This window comes from Camellia sinensis, chromosome 14 (genome assembly GCF_055761805.1).
Source record: "Camellia sinensis isolate YWXY chromosome 14, ASM5576180v1, whole genome shotgun sequence".
NCBI lineage: Eukaryota > Viridiplantae > Streptophyta > Magnoliopsida > Ericales > Theaceae > Camellia > Camellia sinensis.
This window is the reverse complement of record NC_138974.1, coordinates 64,330,587-64,348,856: the sequence shown is the minus strand read 5'-3', so window position 1 is coordinate 64,348,856 and position 18,270 is coordinate 64,330,587. Positions and strand designations below refer to the sequence as shown.

Sequence of the window (18,270 nt, the reverse complement as noted above, 5' to 3'; positions counted from 1 at the left end):
ATTATAAATTACAAGGGTAAAATAGTCTTTTGAACATTTATTCTTATCCAGTCCGTCTAACCAAACATTGGATTCACTAAAAATAATCTCATCCAGACGTTTAATCCCATGACTAAATAAACATAGGATACAAATCCAATCCAATAAAATAGTTCGGGGACAATGTATCTCAGGACTAACAATTCGATGGATTACAATCTCTCCTTATCTAGTCCGTCCAAACAAACACACCCTTAGGTCATGTTTGTTTGGGCGGACTGGATTAGCATTCCCATGACTAATAGTCCTAAGACTACGAATTCGTTGGATTATGTATCCTGTCTTAACTAATAGTCAAGTTTAAAATAATTAATCCGTACTTCAATTGTTTAACCAAACATCGGATTAATAATTTTATTGGACTATTAGTCCAATCCCAATCTCATGTCCACCCAAACAAACATGCCCTTAGAGTGTGTTTGTTTTGAGGGATTATTTCATGGGATTGGACTATTAGTCCATCCGGACTAATAGTCCATCGTTTGGTTTAATTTTTTTGTTTCGGATTAATTGTTCCTCCGGACTATTAGTCTCTCATATGAGGGTTATTGTATCCTAGGGGGACGGGTGAAATTATTTCTATGGGATTAGTATCACATGGGACTAAGGTGTGAAATGTCCATTTTACCCTTATATTATTACTTAATAAACAATTGAAAAAGGATAAAATAGTCTTTTGAACATTTATAAATTATTTTTTTAGTGTTGTTAATTTAAAATTATATATTAAATAAAAAATATAAATTTAATTTAATTTAATTAAAAATAATAAATTAAAAATTATGTCCTTATAAATTAAATTTTTTTAGTGTTGTTAAAAAATTAAATTTATATATTAAATATAATTATTTTTTTAGTTTTGTTAATTTAAAATTATATATTAAATAAAAAATATAAATTATAAATTATAAATTTAGTTTAATTGAAAATAATAAATTAAAAATTATGGCCTTATAAATTAAAAAATTTAGTGTTATTAAATTATAAATTATAGATTACAAATTTAAAATTATATATTAAATAAAAATTATAAATTACAAGGGTAAAATAGTATTTTGAACGTTTATCCTTATCCAGTTTAACCAAACATTGGAATCACTAAAAATAGTCCAATCCAGGCATCTAATCCCATGATTAAACAAACATAGGATACAAATCCAATCTAACCAAATAGTCCAAGAACAATATATCACAAAACTAATAGTCTGATAGATTACAATCCCCCTTATCCAGTCCGTCCAAACAAACACAACATTAATTTAGAATTTCATGAACAACTTTTGTAAATCCTAAAATAAGCCACCATACAATTAATGCAATGCAAACACACAATGAAGACTACACACTAAAGCTGACAGTAGAAAATTTTGATAATTGCCGGTGATAAGAATTCAGAAAAACACGACAAACTAAGGCCTTAGTTTTAAAGCCTCTTGTTATTTCTTGTTAACCCAAACCTGAGAGGAAAAAGAGGATCACAAGAGTTCTCTCCAACATGCATTGGCAATTGTTCAACACTTTTAAACCACGTTACCGGAAGTCGCCCTCGGAACTCATAATCTCCGAAGACGACATTTGTGATTCCACCTCCTTCGCTGCCAGGCAACCACGCAGCAACCAAACCATCTATCTTCTCCAAAAGTTTGGGCTTTAGAGTTAAGGGCCTTCCAGAGATGAGAATCGCCAATGTGGGAACTCTGTCAGCAATCGAGCTAATGAGTTCAGTTCCGTTATATTCACATTTCACGCACCTTTCTCATTTTCCTTTTCAAATTTCTTTCCAAATCTCCCAATCACAACGTAAAGGGAATTATGAGTTCTGGGTCATCGCCACTGCCTTCTACATATGGAGATTCACCCACTGCCACAGTGGCAAAAGAGAAATCTTGACCAGTAAAGGTGTCTGGTGATGGGTTTTTCTCGTATACCACTTCAGTTTTGTCTCCTACTGTTTCTTTGATAGCGTCCAAAATGGCTGTACATAGATTGTTAATGATCTCATAAGTCCAAACACTCACAAAACAAATGTAAATACATACATCATACATAGCAAGTACCAACTAAAACAAATATGCAAATGAGAAAAGTTAGGGATCATGAAAAAAAATTTATAAAAATGATCATGAAATATTTATGATTCTTGAATTATCTTGATTAGTGTGTGGTGCTTTATTTTAAGTGTAATTTAAGAGTCATAAATCTTTCATGATCATTTTCATGAAAATTTTTTTCATAATACCTCAAATTGGTTAATTATTTATTCTCAACAGAGTTTCAGCACAAAACAGGACTGTAGTGTTCAAAATCAAAACTAAAATAACGTTAAGTTATATGGATTAAATTTTATACAAACAATTATTTTGTGGGTAAATTACACTCACCTAGATTTCTGATAATTACAGGACCTTTCCTATAGTTTCAATAATTATAGAAATTACCTTTACTTTTGAAACTATTATTAAGATTCCTCCCACCATTAATCTTCTCTTAATTTATTTAACTGAATATGATGACGTCATGCTGATTAAATTGTATAGAATATGATGATATCAAATAGTAAATTTTACTCACCTTCCCTGAGGTTTTTCAATTATTAAATTCTATGCAATATTTAAAAAAATTCTAAATTGTTAAGACAAGCATATATATAGTAGAATAACCAAAAACATTACCTTATCTAAAAAAAAAGAGCTAATAAATTCACTATAGCAAATAGCAACACCATATAAGTTGTTATTATTTTTTTTATTATTATTATTATTATTATTTGTTCTCTTCTCTATTATTTTTCTCAATTTTTTTATCATTTTTTCTCTTTCATTAATGATAGCTAGCATCACCCAATATCATAGCAACTTACAAAACATGAATTTTTCTTTTGTTTTGTAAACATATTTGTGTACGAATTTTTTTTAAGAAAAATAAACATAAAGTGGAGGTGAATGTAATTTATCCTTATTTTGTTACTAATTTTTTTGTCAGGTACAATAAGGTGGAGGATGGTGTTGTCTATTATTATATATGTGCAAATATAATAGACTAAACAAAAACCTCCACATTTTAATAATATTTGCAACATGGATAGATAGCTATAGTAAAGCTGTTCTTAAAAATAAAAAATAAAAAAAAAAGATAGAAAAAGACAAAACACATGGAGAAAAAAAGATAAATTAATGCTATTTTAAAGCTCTTCTCTTACAGTTCTAAAACATTTTTCATAATATGCTTTTAAGTACAGAAGAGAAATGCATTCTTAAAAACTTGAAACAGAAAGTTTGTGCTGCTTCTTCTCTTCCACCCTTTTTCTCCCTTTTTTTTTTTTTTTTTTTTTTAATAATAAACAATATTTTTTTGGGAGTTTAACAATAACAATAGTGATCTATGCTGGGCATTACTGCTACAAACAAACACATACCGATGGTAATTCTGCCACTGGTTCCAGTCCAATTAAATGTCCAACCTCCGCACTGACATCCAAGATCATCAGCATGCGTTCCAGCTACAAGAATCTTTTGTAGAATTCCTATCTGACGGAAGAAATGGTTTATTTGTAGAGTAATCTCACGGAACTCAAATAATATATTAAATATTTTATCAAACTTTTTATGTGGTTGTAGGATTTATATATATACGTAGATTTGTATGAATTTAATAAAAATTTGATAAATTATTTAAAATTCATAACATTTTCCTTATTTGTGCCCTTTCCATTCTTCAGCAGTACCAAGGAATAGCGAACTGCTTCAAGTGCTAGTTCTCTGTGCATCTGAAACATTATTACAAAGGCCAAACTTTAGAATAAGGAATGAAAATGTTTCTTTTCAAATTCACTACGCAAAAAGCTCTTATGTCTAATTCAAGTATCGTAATTGTGTGAGTAAATTTCTGACTACACCATCAATTTAATATTCAATTGGAGAGCACTGACAGAATAGATGGCGCCTGAATAGCCTGTAACAGAAAGAAGAGATTCCGGTGGTGGTTCGTCCACCCGGGGGCACTCCAACGATCAAGTTAGTTAAATATCTAACAAAGATAACCAAAGTGCTTAACTCACTATTCAGAATATGAATTGCGTACCTTCGACCCATTGGGGGTGCCCCTCTTTTATAGCCAACTCAATCCTAGTCCCAATAGAAGCTTAACTTCAATAGACTTCAGCTCAGTGCTTATCTTGGACTATCCAATAGATAAAAATAAACTCCCTAAAAGCTTTATCCTTATCCAGGCTGAGGTCCTTCCTCATTCTAGGACTCTTGTCCCTAATCCGCTTATCCCGAACTCCGATATCTTCGGAGATAATCTCGGCCTAGCCGAGATCACCTCGGCGTCACCTTGGCCACGTGTTGGTACTCAGAAAATATATCCCCACAACTGCCCCCTAGGTTCTATTACCTCGGCATCCTGAGGTGGTGGAACCTATTTCATCATATCGTATAGCATGTCGGTTATCTTGCTGTATCATCCATTTACCGAGGTCATAATACGTCGACTTCACACGACCAGGTCCTGTAGTCTGTCTCATCAAGGCTTTTAGAACCAATGACCTTGTTTTATTCGAGTTTATTTAGCCGAGATCCTCCTACCAGCTGAGGTCATTGCTTCATTAAACCAAGAACTCCAAGAGTTTTATCACGCGTATGAGCTGTCACGCGAAATAAATCAACCATTTTTGCTACGCGTCTTCCCCTCACTGGATCGTACTCGATACGCGCCTGTAAGTTGTCTTGTGTCTGGGTGCGTCGTCTGACAAGCACGTAGCCCTAGACGCATTGATGGTATTTTGCCGCCATTCTCCACGTTTTGATCAAAATCAATTCTCTCTCTCTGTCTCTTCATTTTTTGCATCATCGTTTCTGAAGTATCCAACTTTTTCTCTCTCTCTAATCTGTCTTTGTTCAAGCTTTTCTAGCTCTGCAACGTGCTCCGTTCACCTCCTCCGACGTGATTTTCACCGCTCCGTCGCTTTTGTAACCATCGTCTGACTTCAGCGATTCTCATACCGACCTCACTTTCTCTGGTAAGCCACTATTCCTCCTGGTTTTCAGTTCTTGATTTCACTGCGAACTCTGTTGTATTTTACAAAGTTGCTTATGTCTTCGATCATTTTTAATCTGTACCTTGATTTGCACCACGTGTTTGAGTATGTTTGCTTCGTGATTCTTTTTTTGCCCAATCTTTTCTCTAATATTCACACACTACTCACAAATTTGTTCACTTTTGCCACTGTTCTTGGCTTCGCAACCTTGTGCACACTTTGTCACAATGTTCTTGATAGTTCGTCACTGTTCTTGATTCTGAAACACGTTCTTGTTTTCTGTTTTTTGTGTCTTTTCCAGATTCATGCCTTCAATCTTCGTTTCCGTAGATATAGGTTTGAGATTTTCTTGTAGAACCCACAAATTTTTAGGAAAAACTGAAACACATTCCCCTTAAGATCTCCACAAATTCTTACCCCAGCTCACATTTAGGTTTTAGCCGAGGTCCTTAAAAAACTGTCACAAAACACTTCATTCCAAAATCCTACACCTTTCCCTCAGGCCGACATCATGGGTATGTGGAAGCATAGAGTAGACACCCTGACCAAGTTAGAATACTTTAGGCGGGAGTTTTCCATCCCTGCCGACGTCCACCTCAAGTTGACAGGGGAGGAGGATTCCATTATGCCCGATGTGAACCTCATGTCTTTCCTAGTAGTGGCCTTTATCGAGTATGGACTTAGGTTTCCACTTGACACCTTTTTTCGAGAAATCCATCATTACTATAAATTGAACCCAATGCAGCTTACCATCAACTCTTACCGAGCTATCAACGGTATAATAGCCTTAGCCAAACAAGAGAATGTTAGGGTTACTCTTGCCGATATTCAGTACTGCTACGCTATGTGTCACCTGAAATCAGAAAAAGGCCACATCTATTACCTCAAGCTGAGATCCACTGAGTACAAGCTCATTACCGACCTCCCAGACTCAAACAAGGGTGCTAGAAAAGATTACTTCATCGTCTCGGGCAACTGGGAGTTTCAACCAAACGATGACCTCCACCTTTATCCCCTAAGCCGAACAGTTTTTGGGAAAGGAGATGATAAAAGCCAAGTGTCACATTTCCTTGCTCTCTTTTTTAGAGTTTTCAATATTTTGTTCTAATGTCAGTGCTCTTCTTTTTGCAGTTCTTCCCCAGCCATCAAAGGACTTTTGCAAGTCTTTCTTCCCCAGCAAGGACTTGAAGAAGCTATTGAATTTTCCCATCCACAACCGGAGAGCCCCTCTGCTACTCAATTTCATTCCTACTTACAAGTCGGTTCTTCCCGACGTTCCAAAGAAGAAGAAGAGTCAGTCTCCTCCGTCTACCACTACTCCTCCAGCAACCTCGTCATCTCGGCCAGCTCAAGGGTCAACCTCTGATCTAGCAAAGTAGCCATCTACCTCAGCTCTACAACTGATCCCACCATCTCAACGCCGACGATGACGCCGAACTGTTTTTGCTGCTGAGATGGGCTGCAAGAAAGCAGTCGCTGAAAACCTCTTGGCTGACATCCTATCCTCCGTCGACGCTCAACTAGCACCAACTCAGCCTCCAAAGTCGAAACAAAAAAGGCTGAAGAAGGCTCAGCCAAAGGCAACGGTGACTCAAATTGATACTGAGGACACCTTGCCAATTTCAAAATTAGCTTCGAGCAAGAAAACCCCCTCTGTCCCCGAGAAGAAGCCCGCAGAGGCCGAACCATCCCAATCAACTCGGTCAAAGAAGCCGAGGTCCGAATCTGCCACGATCTCGAGGCCCGTGAAAGCAGATGCCCCCTGGGCCTCCCAGATCACCATCGAGGACAAGCCGGTCAGAGCTGGCGATAGTGCAACTGATATTGAAGTCGGTGTCGCCCTCTCAACGGCTTTGCTCCTTCCAAACGATCTCAACCGCAATGCCGAGACGAGCGAGTACGAAAACTTCGCTCTGATGCTCCAGCACTCTGTTCAAGTAAGTCTTCCACACTTGGTATTTTTCTTTCTCCATTCTTTCATACTCAGAGGATTTTACTAACTTTTGTTCTACTGACTTTCATTCAGGCGATCCAGCACGCCCACTCTTTCTCAATGTAAGCTTTTGAGATGAGGAATGAGTTGGTCGACAAAATCAGGGAGGTCGTTGTTTTACAAAAGTCCCTCAACAGGGGCAAGGACAAATTGAAGACCTTGGCAGATCAAGCCGAGGCAGCTGTAAAGGCTCAGGACGCGGCTGAAGAGAGAGTTGACGCCGCAGAGGCCATTAAGAAGGTCCTTGAAGCCAAGAAGAACGAGGCCTTAATAAAAACTACTGAGGCTCAAGCCGAGCTCCGGGCTACCCTGGCCACAAAAGATGCCGAGCTCAAGGCCGTCGATGAGAAGGCATACAATGAGGGGGTGGTTGATGTCATGGCAGACTACAAAAAACAAGTGAAGCAAGCATGCAACAAGGGTTTCACCCTTAGTTGGATGGCTGCCCTCAAGAAGTTGGACGTCCCCGAGGACTCCCCCCTCAAGAATGCCGACGTCCTCGCTTTGCCATTCCCCCCTACTCCAAGCCAATCCGAAGACAATTTTGAGTCTGAGAAGGAAGCTTTGGTGAGGAAATCGAAGGAAGCTGCTAGGGCCAAGTCCCCTACTCCAAATTAGCAAGTCCTGGACTTGACTCAGGATAAGGAGGGTGAGGAGGTCTCCAAAGATGCTACTCCTGAGAAGGCAATATCGGTCCCGCCTATTGCCAATAAGAGCCTCGACCAAACCCTTCAAGAAATAGATGCCAAGCTCGCGGCTGAGAAGGTTGCTGTCTTCTTAGCAGTCTTTCGAACTCCAGAATCAACCAGCCAGCGGCGCCGAAGAGTCTTAGTTTTGATGTTTGTCTCCTTCTTTCTGTACTTTGTACTTTGGTTTTCCTCTTTTTGGAATATTTGTAAGTTTTCAGTTGGCCGGCATTCCATCTTTTGAATGTTAATACAACTTCCTCTCCTGAATGCTTGTATCTCTGTCTTCCTTTTATTGTCTTGTATGATTCTATACTTAGAATAATTTGGATGTCTTCAACATACACTTTATCTATACGATCTGCTCGGGGTGATATACCTCCGTTATACCCACCAACGGTTTATCTCAGCCTGGACTTAACACCAACATCCTTCAACATGACCTAGGTTTAACTTCAACTTGTGAATTTTTTTTAAATTTCAACAAGTGTTAAACATGATCTCGGTTTAACTTCAACTTGTAAATTTTTCTCAAATTTCAACAAGTGTTAAACATGATCTCGGTTTAACTCCAACTTGTAAATTTTTCTCAATTTTCAACAAGTGTTAAATATAATCTCGGTTTATAAATTTTTCTCAATTTTCAACAAGTGTTAAATATAATCTCGGTTTAACTTCAACTTGTAATTTTTTCTCAAATTTCAACATGTGTTAAACATGATCTCGGTTTAACTTCAACTTATAAATTTTTCTCAAATTTCAACAAGCGTTAAACATGATCTCGGTTTAACTTCAACTTGTAAATTTTTCTCAATTTTCAACAAGTGTTAAACATAATCTCGGTTTAACTTCAACTTGTAAATTTTTCTCAAATTTTAACAAGTGTTAAACATGATCTCGGTTTAACTGATCTTGGTTTAACTTCAACTTGCAAATTTTTCTCAAATTTCAACAAGTGTTAAACATGATCTCGGTTTAACTTCAACTTGTAAACTTAAGTTTCAACAAGCGTTAAACATGACCTCGGTTTAAGTTCAACTTGTAAACTCAAGTTTCAACAAGTGCTAAACATGATTTCGGTTTAACTTCAACTTGTAAATTTTTCTCAAATTTCAACAAGTGTTAAATATGATCTCGGTTTAACTTCAACTTGTAAACTTAAGTTTCAACAAGCGTTAAATATGACCGCGGTTTAACTTCAACTTGTAAACTCAAGTTTCAACAATTGTTAAACATGATCTCGGTTTAACTTCAACTTGTAAATTTTTCTCAAATTTCAACTAGTGTTAAACATGATCTCGGTTTAACTTCAACTTGTAAACTTAAGTTTCAACAAGCGTTAAACATGACCTCGGTTTAACTTCAACTTGTAAACTCAAGTTTCAACAAGTGTTAAACTAATTTTAGCTTGTACATTCTACCTTTCCAGGAATCATTTTCCAACTCTCTGCCCCCTAATGTGAACTTAAGTTCCACTTGAGTTTTCATTATGCATGTATTCTAGAAACATCGTCAACTATCTTATCAGTCATAAGTGTAAAAAAAAAAACAAGCTAAAACTTTATTTATTACTTTGGCTAATAACAAAGAATAAGAAAGTCTAATGATAAAAAAATTTCAGATTGCAAGTATTCCAGGGCCTTGGCAACTCTTTGCCTTCATTATCTTCATGTCGATATGCCCCATTGCTCAATACCGAGATGATTCTATAGGGTCCCTCCCAATTCGGGCCAAGCTTGCCTTCTCTGGGATCCTTCTTGTTGCCGATGACCTTTCTCAAAACGAGGTCACCGACTTGAAACTCCCTTGGGTTGACCTTCTTATTATAAGCCCTGGCAAGTTGCTGCTGGTATGCCGCCAGCTGAATTGCAGCTCTCTCTCTCTTCTTTCTTCTAGCAGATCCAGATCTCGGGCTAATAATACATCATTAGTCCCATTCTTTACTCCTTGAGTTCTAATTCCTGGGATGCCAACCTCTAGTGGAATTACTGCTTCTGTGCCATAAGCCATGGCAAATGGGAATTCCCCCGTTGATCTTCTCGGCATAGTCCGATATGCCCAGAGTACACTCGGCAATTCATCCACCCATTTTCCCTTTGTTGTTTGTAGCATCTTCTTTATCCTATCCAAGATAACTTTGTTAGACGTTTCTGCTTGTCCATTGCTTTGAGAAAAACTTGGGGTCGAAAAATAATTATTGATTTTGAATTTTGCACAGAAGCTCTTGATTAGCTTACTGTCAAATTGTGTTCCATTGTCTGCAACTATTGCTCTTAGAATCCTAAACCTGGTGATGATGTTCTTCCATATGAAGCTCTTCACATCCACGTCTCGAATCTTGGCAAGGGGTTCAGTTTTTATCTACTTGGTGAAGTAATCTGTTGCTACCAGTAAGTACTTCCTTTGCCCAGTTACTTGGGGCAGCTTTCCAACAAGATCCATGTCCCACTGGGCAAACGGCCAAGGACTGGATACTGGGTTTAGGTCTGCTGCTGGTTGGTGTATCAGAGGTGCAAACCTTTGGCACTTTTCACACTTCTTGACATAGGCTTCTGCATCTTTCTACATGTAGGGCCACCAATACCCCTGGGTAATGGCCGTATGAGCAAGTGATCTGCCCTCAGCGTGCCTTCCACATATTCCTTCATGTATTTCGTACAAAAAATCTTCAACTTATGAAGGATGTACACAGCTCAAAAGGGGTCCAGTGAAGGATCTTCTATAGAGATGTCCCTCTGTTGTCAGACTAAATCTTGCCCATTTCAATCTAATCTTGTGTGCCTTCTTGTGATCATCTGGTAGTTTTCCTTCTTTCAGGAATGTTATTATTTCGTCCATCCAGCTTGGTCCTATGTCCACACACATTACTTCACGCTCTGTCGTCAATGGTTCGATGCTTGGGCCCGACAAGTAGTCAACCATTATCGTCCTTGCCTTTCCAGGTTGTATTGCACTAGCCAGGTTGGCCAGGGCATCGGCGTGACTGTTATAATCTCGGCTAATCTGCTGTAATTGGAAATTCTGAAATAGGGCCATCAATTTGCCGACCTCCTTCACATAGTCCGGCATCCTTTCGTCTCGGGCTGCGAACTCGCCTGTTGTGTGGTTGACTATAAGCTGAGAGTCACAGAAGACTATCACCTCATCTGCTTCTACTGCTACTACCAGTTTCAGTCCTGCAATCAGTGCTTCATACTCCGCTTCATTGTTTGAGACCTTGAACCCCAAATGAATGTATTGTTCTAGTATCTATCCATCTGGAGATACCAGTACTACTCATGCCCCCGCTCCTTGTCGGTTTGAACTCCCATCAACAAACAGTTGAAAGGAGTCACCGATGTAAATGCTGCAGGGCCTGAGTTTTTCTTTCTTCCTTCCTTTGTTCTGTTGCCCTCGGCTGGGCTCCTCTTTGCTCGTTTGGCTATCGTTCACCTTGGCTCAACGGAGCCCGATGTACTATGGATCCTGGCGTGAACTCGGCTACGAAGTCGGCCAAAACTTGGCCTTTGATTACTGTTCTGGGTCTGTATACCAGGTCATACTAACTCAAGGCCACTGCCCACCTGGCTATTCTGCCTGTTAGATCTCCCTGCTGTAATAAGGACTTCAATGGATGTTCAGTTAGCACCACAATTTTGTGGGCTTGAAAGTAATGGTTCAGCTTCTTTGAAGTCATTACTAAGGTCAGCGTTAACTTCTCCAAGGATAAATACCTGGTTTCTGCATCAACCAAGTTTTGCTTACATAATAAACAGCCCTTTGTTCCCCTTTTTCTTCTCGGATTACCACTGCGCTTACCGCATGTTCCAAAACTGCTAAGTACAGGAATAGCTCTTCTCCAGGTTCTGGATTTGAGAGAACTGGAGCCATGGTCAAAATACTTCTTCAAGTTGGCCAGGGCGACTTCACATTCTTCTGTCCATATAAGAAATCTGTGGCCTTCTTCACTAAGTTGAAGAAGGGTTTGCATTTGTCAGAACTTCTGCTCATGAACCCATTCAGGGCTACAGCCCTTCCAGTCAACATTTGTATTTGCTTCCCCGATGATGGACTTTTCAGTTCTATGATGGCCTTGATCTGATCTGGGCTGGCCTCAATGCCCTTTCTGGTCATTAAGTATCCCAAGAACTTACCAGATCCAATTCCAAATGCGCATTTCGATGCATTGAGTTGGAGCCGATATGTTTCGATGGTCCTTAGGTTCCCTGGTCTTCACGACCATGTCATGGATGTATACCTCCACTGTTCAGCTAATTAGGTGTCTAAACATCTTGGTTACCAATCTCTGGTAAGTTGCTCCTGCATTTTTTAACCCAAAAAGCATCACTCTGTAGTAATACAGTCCTTTTGGGGTGATAAACGCAGTCTTCTCCTCATCTGGGGGGTACATGGCTATCTGATGGTACCCCCTGTAGGCATCCAGAAAGCTCATCCTTCCATGCCCTGAAGTGGTATCCACCAGTTGGTCAATCTTGGGTAAAGGAAAATTGTCTTTGGGACAGGCCTTGTTTAGGCTGGTAAAGTCTATGCAGACCCTTCATTTACTATTCTTTTTCTTCACCACCACTGTATTCGATAACCATGTCAGGTAATTTACCTCTCGAATGGCTCTGGCCTCCAGAAGTCTGTCTACTTCCTTTTCCACTACCTCAACATGCATCAACGTCGGTTTTCTTGCCCGTTGGATTACAGGTTTGGCCGACCTATTTACGTTCAGTTTATGGCAAGTGACCTCGGGGTCAATGCCTGGCATTTCATAAGGCGTCCAGGCAAACACTTCAATGTTTGCTCTCAAGAACGCCTCCAGTTCTTTTTCTTCTTCTTCGGCTAAGCTCGAGCCGAGAAGGAAGAAACGTTCTTCATCCCTCTACTGGACGAGGATTTTCTTCAAGGTTTCTTCACTCTTCTCGGCTGGCTCTTTGCCGACGTCCTCTAGGACTTCCACGTCCTCGTCTTCGATCTCTGCCCTTTCTGGTTCTCGTATGCTGCAGGTGGATTTCATTGCTGCCATGGAGTAGTTCTTTACCTGCAGCTGATCCCCTCTGACCTCCTTTATCCCATGCTCTGTTAGGAACCGCAATAGCTGATGCAATGTTGAGAGAACAACCCCTATTGCGTGCAACCATGGCCTCCCCAGGATAACATTGTAAGGGGAAGGTATGTCGATTATGGTGAACTCTGTCTTTATCTTCTTGGTGCCAGCCTGCACTTCCAAGCTTGCTGCTCCCAGTGACCACGTCGGCGTTCCATTGAACCCGACTATTGGGCCATTGGATTGCTCCATATCGTTTGGGTGAAGGCTAAGCTCCTTGTAACATCTGACATACATGATATCACAAGAGCTGCCTTGGTCAATTAGGATGCGCTTCACTTAGCACTCCTCAATCTAGAGGGATACTATCAAGGCATCATTGTGCGGATGTTGTACCATCTCCAGGTTGGCTTCAGTAAAGGACACTACTGGTCCCTGGCACTCCTCAGTTTGAGGTCTTTTCTGTCGAACTTGGTACACATACTGCAAGTGCTTTACCTTCTGGGTCTCCTCCCGTATTTCGTTTTCGTTGACCTTCGAATAAATTACATTAATCACCCGAGGTCCGCCTGTCTGCAGTTGCTGTGCTCGGAGAGGTGGAGCTGCTGGTGCCTGAGGCAGTCTTGCCTGCTCTTCTCTTGTCCTGGACTCATCTATAAGGTCCCTCAAATGGCCTTGTCTTACCAGGTCTTCTAGGTGTGACTTCAGGGCTCTACAACCCTCAGTCAGATGCCTATCTTTATTATGGTAAGCACAATGCTTTCCGAGGCTTCTTCCATAAACTCTACTGGTACCCTTGCTGGTGCTCTAAAATAAGGTTGGGTTCAAATTTTATCCAAGACTTTGTGAATTGGGATTCGGAATACAGTTGTGACTGCCTGTGCGGTCCTCAGTCCTATCTCTTGTTTGTTGGATCTGTTGTTACCTCGGCCTCGCTTCGGTGAGTCGTTTCCTTTCTCTTGCTTTGTCGCCTTAATCCCTAGCGTGTCTTCCTCGGCTCTGGCATATTTCTCAATTCTAGCCGTAAGCTCCTCTATGCTTTTTGGCAATGTCTTTGCCAATGACTTTCGTAGTTGAGAGGGGGATTTATGATCTGGAATTGGACCGGGGTAACGGCCGAGCAGGTTGAGAGCCCATTGGTGCATGGGGCCGAGATGATCGACTATCCGCACGGAGATGGGCTACCAGAATTTGGGCCGGGCAGAAATTGGGCCGAGTGTGTGCCGCCCCAGACCGTAAAGAAGCTACTCGGCAAGGCAGTGCTCGGTTGGACCGAGCTGCTTGATCAGAGGATGGTGGAAGCCAGACAAGCTGAGTGACCGGCGCCCGGAAAGGCGTGGTCAGCCGAGGTAACCGTTTGATCGGCAAGAAGGCCGACCACAGAAGGTGCCCCAGGCTCGGCTTTGCCGAGATGGCGCCTAGCCCGGTCCTCCCTAGGCTTAGCCAGTAAAGTGCTTGGGTATGAAGCACAGCACAGTCATGGATAGAGAAGCTCGGCTACCGAGCTCCAACTGAGAGGGCAGGCAGTTGGGATTAGGTGATGTTCAGCAAGGTTTATGCTGACAGATGGGATAGCAGAGCCACGTGTCGGGAGATAACTGGGAGTGGATATGAGGCGCAGAGGGTATATAAGCATGTCTGCGCCCCCCATACGGGACAGATGAACACTTTGTAAGAAAACTCCTACACTCTGAACATTCCTCTCTCTCTCTCTATCCTAAGGTGTGTGCTAACTTGATCGTCGGAGGGTTTTTCCGGCCACACACCGCCGGGCAGCTCACCGTTATTCGCTCGGAGGTGATCGGACATAAACGGAGCTTGGAAGAAAGGAGTACGGGCTTGCCGGAATATTTGCTCCCCGTACAGTAGTGCACAATCATCTTTTAGGTCATTCTTGAAAGACACAACCGCCATCTCTTGGTTGCACTCGGGTATTCGGTTGAACACCTCACTGATTCTCAGAGCCATCAGAGCGTCTACCCTTAGTGGTTGTAGTTTGTTTGTCACGAACCTAGCCACGAACATCTCGGCCAGGCCTTCTCAGGTCTTCACACTTCCTTTTGACAATTTGTGAAACCAATCCGATGCAATTTTTTGAATGATGAAGGGAACACCTTGCAAAGCAACAGCAACAGCAACGGCTCGTTCCCAGTGTACAATGCTATCGAGTTTAGGTATAAACCGACGTGAAAGTTGGGGTCCGACTTACCATCGTATATCTGGAACCTCGGCATACTGAATCTTTTTGGGGCCTCAAATTTGTCCAACTCCACCGAGAATGGTGTTCTCGGCTTAACAGGGGAAGTTACCTCGGCATTTTATTGCTTCCTCTTGAGGTAATCTCTTAAGTCCTCTTTGGTCCACCCAGGAGCTCGGCTATCTCCTGATTTCAGTCTTTTAGGTGCACTACTCTCAGCTTCATTGTGAGCCCTTTTCAACATTTCTCCATTGGTTGCATCAAAGCATAACTCCTGCCTTTGAACATGCCAATGTTCTCTAGGGTCTACTTCCTTGGTGCGTTGTGTCCTTCGAGATTCTTCCCTTCTCGACTCTTCTCGCCCGACCTCCCTTGAAGGCCGGTGAGAATGTTTTTCGCTCCTGGTGTGCTGGGGGCCTACTGGGATTGTTTTCTGCCCTCCGTTCTTGGTATTAGCCGCTGGAATCGGCGTGTCCTGCAGTGGGAATGGTGGCTGCATGACGTTGTTTTGCATCATGAAATTGACGACCGATTGCAGGTCTGCCAATTTGTTTTCCATCTCCTTCATCTCTTCGTCCCTCTGTAGGCATCTATCTTTCCATACCTGGAGGTTATCCTCGTTATAGTACTCGTTTTGGTTTGATTTCTTCAATACGTCGCCCTCCTAGCCGACATCCTTTCCTGCGTGATTCTTATCACGAGTCTCTTCGTTGCAGTTGTCTCCCTCGACGTCTAGGTCAATAGGTCTTCCATTTCCAGTAGGGGTGTCGTCTCCAACCTTCTCTTTCTGTCTATCGTTGGCTATCTATTCTCTTTTCTTTCCCACAGACGGCGCCAAATTGTATGAGTAAATTTCTGACCACACTGCCAACTCAGTATTCAACTGGAGAGCACTGGCAGAATAGATGGCGCCTGAATGACTTGTAACAGAAAGAAGAGATTTTGGTGGTGGTTCATCCACCCGGGGACACTCCGACGATCAAGTTAGTTAAATATCTCCCAAAGATAACTAAAGTGCTTAACTCACTATTCAGAATATAAATTGCGTACCTTCGACCCATTGGGAGTGCCCCTCTTTTATAGCCAACTCAATCCTAGTCCCAATAGAAACCTAGCTTCAATGGACTTCAGCTCAGTGCTTATCTTGGACTCTTCAATAGATAAAGATAAACTCCCTAAGAGCTTTATCCTTATCCAGGCTGAGGTCCTTCATCATTCTAGGACTCTTGTTCCTTATCCGCTTATCTCGGACTCCGATATCTTTGGAGATAACCTCGGCCTAGCCGAGATCACCTTGGCATCACGGCCAGGACATGTAGTACCCCGACTGATACGTCGGCGTCACCTTGGCCACGTGTTGATACTCATAAAATGTATCCCCACAGTAAAATAGTAACAAAAAATTTTGTTTGAAAATGTTGGGAAACAAATTTAAGATTGGAAAAATCACATATAGTCAACAGTCTGTGAGATGGTACAAAATGAAGGTTTTATTTTCTAGTCTAATGAAAAGAGATCAAATACACATATAATTTTGTAAACTTACCTTACATGCAATTGTGTCTAGCAGAGACTTATCAGCCATGGGATAGTTAAATAGACTAGAAACAAATTTCAGTCTCAGAATTCTTTTAACAGTATCATCAATCCTGGCCATCAGTATCTCTCCTGATTCCACCAGAATCAGATACAGATCCATCACTCTCTGCACTGGGCAGACCTACGATGAGAAATCAAGCATTCTCAAATGGTTCTTAGTCGTCTCTCTCTCTCTCTCTCTCTCTCTCTCTCTCTCATACACACATAGGAACAGGAACAGAAACAGAGATCAAGAGATGGACATCAACAAGGAACTGAGGGCAACGAACAAGCAAACATTTCGCAACTTCTTCAATCAAGATGTAACTTTATTCCTCTCTCTCTCTCTCTCTAAACCTTCTCATCTCTCTCAATCGCTCTCTTTGTAAATTAGGAATAGAAGGACATCTACACACGAGATCAAAAACATGATGCATCACAAGCGCCATCGATTCATCCTCAACATCTTTCATTTCTTTGCTTACGAGGAAGGTCACTTAGCTTGCAGGTCTAGGGGAGCTCCAGATCCAAATTTTGTTTTTTTTTTATTGTGTTGTGTTGTTTGTTTTATTCATTATTATTACGAAAATTTCCTTTTTGTATTGTTGTTGGTGGTTGTTTAAGATTTAGGGTTGATATGGTTGAAGATGAAGATTGAATAGATATAGTCAAAAAGGCTCAGATCTATTCTCAATTTCCTTTTTGTATTATTGTTGGTGGTTGATCTAGACCTAGGGCTGATGTGGTTGATGATGAAAATGAAGATTGAACAGATATGTTCAAAGAGGCTCAGATTTGTTCAATTGGAAAGATAAAAATCTTACCAACAATATGCTCTATAAATACATATATGAAAATTTTGTACAGATAAGAACAAATTTCAACATACAAGGGAAATGTGCTCTATAAATTTTAACAGATAGGATAAAATTAGCAATTTTAACAGATAGATAATTTGGTTTGGCTTGATATTTTAACATATAAAAAAAATTGGACAAATATTTGAACACAAAAGGAGAAAAAATTGAACATATAAGCAAAAAAAATTAAACAGATAGAAAATGATTTGAACAGATAATCAATGAAAAGTCAACATATAAAAAAAGTCAACAGAGATAAAATTAGAAACAAAATATCCTCTAAAATTAATAAAATAATTTCTCACCAAACTATTTCACAAATAGTGAATTTCTCACTAACAAAAAAATATTTATTGGACCTACTACTTTATACAATTGTTAGGATAGGCCTGCCAATAATTAATCTTTTTTAAAATTACAAAAAATAATTAATATTTTAAACAAAAAAGTTAAGAAGTGTTTACCCTTACTATTTCTGGTTTGTGATTTGTGTACCCCCACATGACTTTGTGTCATATGGTGCCCATCACCATTGATTGAATTATTTAATCCAGTTTAGGATCATGTGGTATGTGCTTGTAACCTTACATAGCCCACCGTGGGTCTACACAATTGGACGGCTCGCGTCACTGCAGCCAATAATTTAACTCAATAATATTTTAATATCTGATGGCCTATTTTATTTTATTTTTATTATTTGTGATCGAATAATTAGTTTGATGTCCACTCTTTTTTATTCACTTCTCCAATCCAAATTTAACGAGAATTTTAATGAAAAAAACTTTGATGTAGAGGTGTAAAGTTTATCGATTAATGATGAGCTCTTTAACGATAAAGAAATTGTGGA

General features: G+C 40.3%; 1 pseudogene; it reads right to left on the bottom strand.

Moving 5' to 3' along the window:
* Positions 1-1,462: 1,462 nt before the first annotated feature.
* LOC114290384 (uncharacterized) lies at positions 1,463-16,684 on the bottom strand (annotated as a pseudogene).
* Positions 16,685-18,270: the final 1,586 nt, after the last annotated feature.